The sequence below is a fragment of the Hakea prostrata genome, chromosome 4 (assembly GCF_041222555.1).
Source record: "Hakea prostrata isolate BN-2017 chromosome 4, UWA_Hpros_2, whole genome shotgun sequence".
NCBI lineage: Eukaryota > Viridiplantae > Streptophyta > Magnoliopsida > Proteales > Proteaceae > Hakea > Hakea prostrata.
Genome location: NC_142603.1, coordinates 37,824,927 through 37,833,005, shown reverse-complemented (window position 1 = coordinate 37,833,005; position 8,079 = coordinate 37,824,927). Strand labels below are relative to the sequence as shown.

Below are 8,079 nucleotides of genomic sequence, written 5' to 3'. Positions count from 1 at the left end.
TTCTTTGATAGCAAGTCAACCTTAGTGCTCATCTCAATGGTAGGATTGATCTCATAGAGACCGCTCCTCTATGGTTGCCCAATGGATGGAATCTCAGTCCTAGCTGTTGAAGCATGGTATTGGGAATTTTCACTAAGGGTCTCAAAGAATTCCCATGCCTCTTTCTCATTCTTGTGCATGAAAGTCCCACCACAAGAAGAATCAACCATTTGCCTATGTCGGTCTCTAAGGCCATCATAAAAGCATTGAACCAATTGCCATTTAGGAATAGCATGGTGGGGGCACTTTCGAAGTAATTCTTTTAGTCTTTCCCATGCCTCATGTGTTCTCCTTCTTGTTGGGAGAAACTTGTTATTGCTCTCCTAATGCTATTGGTACGACCAATGGGGAAGAACTTTTTAAGGAACTCGTTGCATTCTCGCCAAGTGGAAATTTTAACATTATCCAAAAAATGAAGCCAATGCTTAGCTTTATCTTTAAGGGAGAATGGGAAAAGCAATAACATTAAAGCATCAATTGAGAAGTTTTGAATTTTAATCGTGGAGGACACCTCTAAAAACTCATCTAAGTGCTGATAGGGTCATCATTTGAATCACACTAGATTTGATCTCATATTGAACCGCCTCTATGTTAGGCAACTTAATACAAGAAACCGGAGTATATATCATAGGAATGAAATGCTCACTCAAGGGCCTCATTGGAGGCTCATAGTTTGCCATGGTTCTTTGCCTGCTAAGGTTGGCCAAAGTCTCTTCTAACTCTAAGTCAAGTGGAGTCAACTCAGGGTTTAGGGACGGACGACCATGCATACACACAAAAGAAGAAAAAAAAAAAAAAAAAAAAAAAGAAGCTAAATAAGTAAAATTCAAAGAAAATAACTATAGCAAAAGGGAAAGTTTAGGACGTACCTGAAGCGCAATCCACGTGATCTTTCAAACAAAAGTTATACATGTGGGATCTGAGGGATGAGGATTTTTAAAAATTAACCTAAACAACCCAATCTAATGTAAATATTACAATTGAAAAGTCCTAAATACAATTATATCTAAGAAAGAAAAGATAACAACCTAAACTAATTATCGAATCGCTACTCTTGTAGTTACCTACAAAACAAAAGAAAAAGAGACTAGTTAAACTAGCAAAGAAAAATAAAAAAATTAAAAACACTAAAATTACTTTAAAAATTATGCCTAATTGACAAAAATCAATCCTAGCAACCGTGCTTTGGTTCCCCGGCAACGGCGCCAAAATTTGATCGTGTCGCTAACCAATCAAAAAAAAATCCTATACTAATCTAGCAAGCAGAAAGTACGGGGTCGAACTATGGGGAACTGAAAGGCTAAGTCACTAAGATTGAATTCAACAAAACTAAATTTAAACTAAATCTATTAATTAATGCAAAAACGTTAACTATGAATATGTGAAGATCTTTGGGATTTCGAATCCCCAATGCTTTTCCCTAACCGATATACTCTACACTTCAAAGTAAATTAAGGATGGTTTTCCTAGATATGCCCAAAATACTGAAGGTAGGTCTGTTTACCCGATTTTCAGATTTATTACCAATTTTGTTCCTTAGACCTCCACCTATTTCCAATTTGGCTAAGATCTCACTTTTCATGATTTCTTGGGCAGCAAGATTGAATGCCATGATTTAAAATCCACCAATATCTAATATATTTGCTAACTTTACTCCATATTATCTCTAATATCCAAAATCTCCTTATTCCTGAAAAATACACAAAAATACTCAATTAGCTCTCTTTAATTAAATAAGTATGGGGAATTAAGTCAAATAAATAATGGTAAATGCATGCTTATCAAGAAGCTGCATTTTGGTGTTGAAGAGCTTGGTTGATGGACTTGAGGCCTAGTTGGACATATTTTGGAAGGTCCCTCAATGCTAGGTAAATCACTTGATTGGGAGAAGCCCCATTGAAAATTTTGAGGTTTAGAGCTTGAAATCCTTGAGTTTGGGCTTGCTATCAGCTTAGGTCGATTGGGAAAAGCTACCCAGCCAAGTTGCCCAGTGACAGGGGCTTTTGTGTAAAACTCTGTTTTTTAGGGTTTTTGATGCTCTATATATTAGAACTTCGTGGATTTCAGCCCCAATATGTTCCTAAGCCTCTAGAGAACATGGGAAGCCTCTCTCAAGCCTTCTTATTGGAGTTGTGGAAGATTCTCATCAATTTCTCAAAGCTTTTCGGCAATCTTCTTCCTTAAGGTTGGTATTCACTCCTACTCTCACTTGATCTACTCTCCTATTGAATTATTCTATTCTCAGTGATTGAGAGGATGATCTGATGTCATTCCCATGAATGATCCTCCAATCCTTGTTATTCTAGAGTGGATCTCCATACACTCTATAACTTTGTGAATCCCCATATGATGGTTTCGAAGGGAAATCAAGTGTGATCTTCATGATTTATCAACCATTCTATATTTTTTATTTCTAAAGCATGCTGATTCATTCCCATGATTATTCTTGACTATGATCTATTGTTCTTTTCTTTCTAGAGTGAATTCTCATTCTTTCTAGCCTTTCTGTAGAATTCATGAATTGATTTAAGTAAAACCTAGTTTTTATTAATTTATAATTCTACTCTTTTGATCATTGTTGATGCCTAATCTATGCTAGATAGTCTTAGACTACTATTCTAGAGTTTCCCTTAAAATTTCTGAGTGTTTCGAATCCTGAAAGTTGAGTTTCAGGTCAAAATTTGGAGTTTCTATCCGTACAGTACACTGGGGTCGATTGGGCTTAGCTACCCAGCCAACCTGCCCACAAAGTTAGTGACAATAATTTTCTCTGTTTTGACTCCGTTTCGACTCCAATCTTTTGGATTTGTTTCTTATGGTCTATATATGTTTGTTTAAGCTTGTTTAGGTGATTTTGGATTTGTTCTCTGATCTCTCACTTGAAGGTTATAGATTCGAAATTCGAGGTGAGTACTCCACTCACAATATGCATAATTACATGCTTGATGTGTTATGATTCAAATGCATGAGTTAGCTACTGTTGTTTTACTTTTTTAGCATTATATTACTTCTGTAACTACAGTAGCATGTTCACATTGAGATTTACATATTAGAATTGATTATTGAATGATGTGAATGTGATTTGGACTATGATGTGAATGCGAATATGAATGTAATATGTATGGAATCATGATATGATGTGAATGCCTAGTTTGTAGTTGTGGAATGGGGAATGCCCTTATGGCGTTTCTGTCTTTGGACACCAGTGGAGGTGGTATGGGACGCTTTCCTATGGTACCCCTTGACTCTTTCCTTGACTACAGGTTGACATACATAGGGCATGTCTAGAAGTCTTTGGCTAGGAAACCCCTGTCATATTTGACCCTATCGGAAGGGGAATTGAGACCGAGTGACCCATGGCAGCAATGGGGGTTTGTGGGTGCTCAAAACCAGTAACCAACTCGTGAGAGGATATGAATCACATTGTGGGGTCTATTGCAGTAGTAGACTTGGGCTCATGGGCGCTCAAGACTGGTAACCAACCTGTGAGAGGACATGAGAGCTTCCCGTTTACTATTTGTGGATGACCAATAGGGTTAAGAGTGTGAAATCCAGCCCTAACCTTGACCCGGAAACCTTGTTGTTTGTAGGTCCGAAGACCAGAAGTAAAGGAAGAAATCAACTATGGGACATCTCAATGGAAGACATGGTGTTTGACCCAGAACCCATGGAAGTTGATGATGGTGTTCCATACTTGGAAGCTTTGAAAATGAAACTGCACCTTGATGAAGATGAGATTAGTTAATGGACTTAAAACGTAGTTGGACATGATTTGAAGGCATTCCTCTATACTAGGTAAGTCATATGTTGAGTTGGGAGAAGCCCATTGGATTTGGAATAAGTTTAGGCCCTCATTTTCATGTTTAGGCCTTGCTAACATGCTTGGTTGATTGGGCCAGTCGACCAGCCAATTGACCAATAGGAACACAATCTTTGAAGATCCTTTGTTTAGGTCTTTTGGTGCTCTATATATTAGAACTACATGTTTCTTAGCAACATTTGTTTCTAAAACCCTTAGAGAACGTGGAGAACCCCTCTCAAAGCCTCTCTTGGTGTTGAAGAAGATCTACTTGCAAGTTTTCAAGTTTTCATTGATTGTTCCTCAATCAAGGTTAGTAGTCTCTCATACTTGTTGCTGATTTACTCTTGCATGATATAATCTTTGTACTATGATTATGAAGAAGGTATTGCATCCTTGCAAACACCTCTTTTACAGTATTCAAGGTTGGGAATGAATCTCCATTCATTCCAATGATTTTCATACTTGATCATAGCTATGATTCTTATGGTTTCTTCATGAAGCCATGATCATTCTTTCGATTTGATTTCTCTAGCATGTTAGATCTATTTTCATGTTAGATTCATGTATGATCTATTGTTTATGTTCTACTAGAATGAGATCGTATTATCTCCAGTTCCTCTCTTGAGTTCATAGCTTGTTTTCATTGAAAACTTTGAACTTTACCAAATTAGAAAGTCATGTTTTCAAATTAGTAAGCATTGATTTTGGTAATTGGTTGGTGTCTAATCTATGCTAGTTAGTCTTAGATTACTATTCTTGATGTTCATTTGAATTTTCGGAGTGTTTTGAATCCCGGAAGATGAGTTTCGGATCAAAATTCTGATTTTTTTTACGTACTATTCATGTGGTCGATTGGACCAAGCTACCACCCAATCGACCAAGGCTGACAGTAGCTTTGTTCTTTGTCCGATTTGATCCGTTTGACCTCTAATCTTCTAGGCCTTTTTCCTAATGATGTATCTATGCTTGTTTAGGGTTTATTTGCTAACTTTGGAACCATTCTCTTTGATCTTCGGATATTCATCGAAGCTAATTAAGGTAAGAACAATTGTTTCCATATTAACATATATTACGTGAATCTTAGTTTCTATTTTGGGAATTTTCTGAGTATGATATTACTGTTGTATGTACTTCAAGTATAGTAGTACCTTGTTCATGTACTTCTTTATTATTTATGAATACTTATCCTTGTCATTTACATATTCAATTGAAAATGTTTATATGTATCTTTCTATATGATGGAATATCACTTGTGTATATAATAGCTAAATTAGGAATGTGATTGATTAGGTATGATTTGGGATTGGAGAATGTCCTTTTGACATTTTTGTCCTTGGACAAAGTGGGAATAGTATATGATATTTTCGATGGTGCCCTTTGACGCTTTCCCGGATTATTGGTTGTCATACCTAGGGCTTGTCTAGCGGTGTTTGGCTAGGATGTCCCTGTTATATCAGACCCTATTCGGAAGGGTATTGAGACCGAGTAACCCGTGGTAGCAATGGGGATTCATGGGTGCTTAAGACCGGTAGCGAACCTGTGAGAGAACATGAATCACATTGTGGGGGCCATTTATTGGTAGGGTTGTAAATGGTAAACTTGGGCTCATAGGCGCTCAAGATCGGTAGCCAACCCGTGAGAGGACATGAGAGCTTCCTTTTTATTATTTGTGGATGACCAATAGGTTGATGAGTCTGTAGTTTGAGTTGGTTGTAGCCATAGGATATGCTGACTTTAGTGAGAAGGACACCGGAAAGGATCGCCCGGGGCGAGGAATGGACGTATCTGGATCTAAGTTGATATAACCAAGTAGATGACTTGCATTTGGCTAGGCTTTACCTTGACATGCACCAATACTTAGACCAATGGTGATGTGAGAGAGCGGTGACCTAAACCCCAGCCATGGAATGTCCCGAGGGATGCAGGACCCAAGTACCACTAGTAGACTCAAGATACCAAGATGGTTGAGGGAAGTGATTTGAGACCTACCCAAAGAAGTATGTTGCTATGACTTAAAGCATGTCTACCTATAGAGACCAACATACATAGAGTTAGACTCATACATGCATTGTCTATTTCATATCATATTGCATATGCTATGTTTTGCTATCATGTTATTTATGTTGCTATGGATATGACTTGCCTTGCTGAGTTCTTTTTAACTCACTCCTTTTTGTGCAAATATCTTTGTTAGATTATTCTACAGGTACTGATAAGTATAACGGCCAGTACTATAAAGCGCAAGCCGATGATGCATACTACTCTCAAGGTGCTAGCGGTTACGAAGATTACGGTGAAGATCCCTCATGTGATCATGTTGCGTACCAGGATTAGCCCTATAGTGGAGTGGAAGCGGCCGTGTTTAGTTTCTCTAGTTTATGTTTATGAAGATACACTTTATAAGACAGAAGAGACCTTAGTTTAGTTTGATTATTTCTTTTCTTTTTTTCTCTTTTGGGAATCAGTTGTAATCTTCCCTTTTTAGTTTTCGAGCTACATTTCCGCTATGATATGTGAAGTGATTTTTTGCACACTATACTTTTTTATTATTATATTGGTATCATTCTTTCCGCACTTTGATTATATAGTCATTCTCTCTTCTTATATTGATATCTTTACTTATATAATGTTACATTGATTATATCTTGTTCATGATTATGTTATTGTGTATGTGGGAGGATGATTTCCTCGATACTTGTTCTTCGGGGCTGTGGATCACACACACTCGAGTATGCCAGGTAGGATACCGGCTGGGTGGATGTGACAAAGAGTCTATGTAGCCGGGAAGGAGCGGTGACTCTAGTGGGAAAGGTACTGGAAAGGATCGCGGGAAGCGAGAAATGGACGTATCTAACCCTAAGTAGATGTGACTCAATAGATGACTTGCATTGAGCTAAGATTGACCCTATACACGTGCCAATACTCAGACCAATGGTGATGTGAGAGAGTGGTGGCCTAAACCCCAGCCATGGAATGTCCGGGAAGGATGCAGGAATTACCAACGAAGAACCCAAGATACCAGGAAGGTTGAGGGAGAGTGATTTGAGACCTACCCAGAGGAGTATGGTACTATGACTTAAAGCGTGTTAGCTAATAGAGACCAACATATATAGAGTTAGAAGCATACTTGCATTTATTGTTTCATATCATTGCATTTATATTGCTTTGGATTGTGTGTGAAGATGTTTATTGTGATTGGACTACTTGTTAAATTCTTTCGGAGCTTACCCTTTGGGGGACATGTTTTTAGATGCTTTTGCAGGATCGGAAGAGAACCCGTACTACGGTACGAAGGACCCTTCCTTACTTGGTTCAGCTTTGGAAGTCAATGGGGAAGGTCATGACCAATGGTGTGACCAGTACACAGGTTTGGACTGCCCGGCTCCTATTGACGACAACCGACATCGTCTTATTTTCCGATGGGATTGTGAGCTAGATGCTGACTCGAAGCTACAAGAGCACAATCCTAAGGTGAAGAAAATGAAGACTGAAGAAGAAGAAGAGCCGATGGGAAATGTTGATTAGTTTACTCTTATTTCTTCTAGACTTTTACTTTTATTTGTAATAGCTTAGATCTTGCTTTATATTTTTGATCTACCTTCTGTTTTGTTTCAGGGGTATATTTTCGCTATACTCTACAGTTATCTTTCGATTTGGTATCGTTATGTCCGCACTCTATGTTCTTTTGTGATCCTTTCTTGATTTTATTATTAAATTACTTGAATACAATGATTTGTTCTTGCTTTTGATTATGTTATTGTGCTAAGTAGATACGATCGTTCCTAAACGTGATCTTTGGGGCTGTGGATCACACCTCCGAGTATTCCAAATAGGGTACCGGCTGGAAGGATGTGACATTAAGGACCTGTGAAAAAATTCAGAGTTATTGTCACTTAACTGTAGCCACCGTATTCTAAATTTCTGGCACAACTCTGATTCCGTAGCATGGATTAGGGACTTTAACTCAGACACAGCCAGCTTCTCATGGATATCAGAGGCTAGCGTTGATTGAAGAAATTCAATCCAGTGCTTAGCGTCTTCATTTTTTGATCTAATATGGAGTATGTCACTCTACCCCAAGTCTTGAGAACTTCTTTAACTTCTTTTAGTCTGTGCATGAGAGAAAACATGGGTCTACCAACATACTTCCCTGATTAGAGGGTGGAAATCAGGATGTCAACCCAATGATTGGAAAAAATAAAACGCTTTCCATGTCGACGGGGTCTGTCACTAAGATT

The 8,079-nt window shown here is 38.1% G+C and overlaps 1 non-coding gene across 1 annotated transcript; it reads left to right on the top strand.

Annotated features, from left to right (window-relative positions):
* The first annotated feature begins 267 nt into the window (after nt 1-267).
* LOC149018804 (small nucleolar RNA R71) lies at nt 268-370 on the top strand. Its single transcript, XR_016173237.1, has one exon. It is a non-coding gene; the product is annotated as a small nucleolar RNA R71 (small nucleolar RNA).
* The last annotated feature ends 7,709 nt before the right edge of the window (nt 371-8,079 follow it).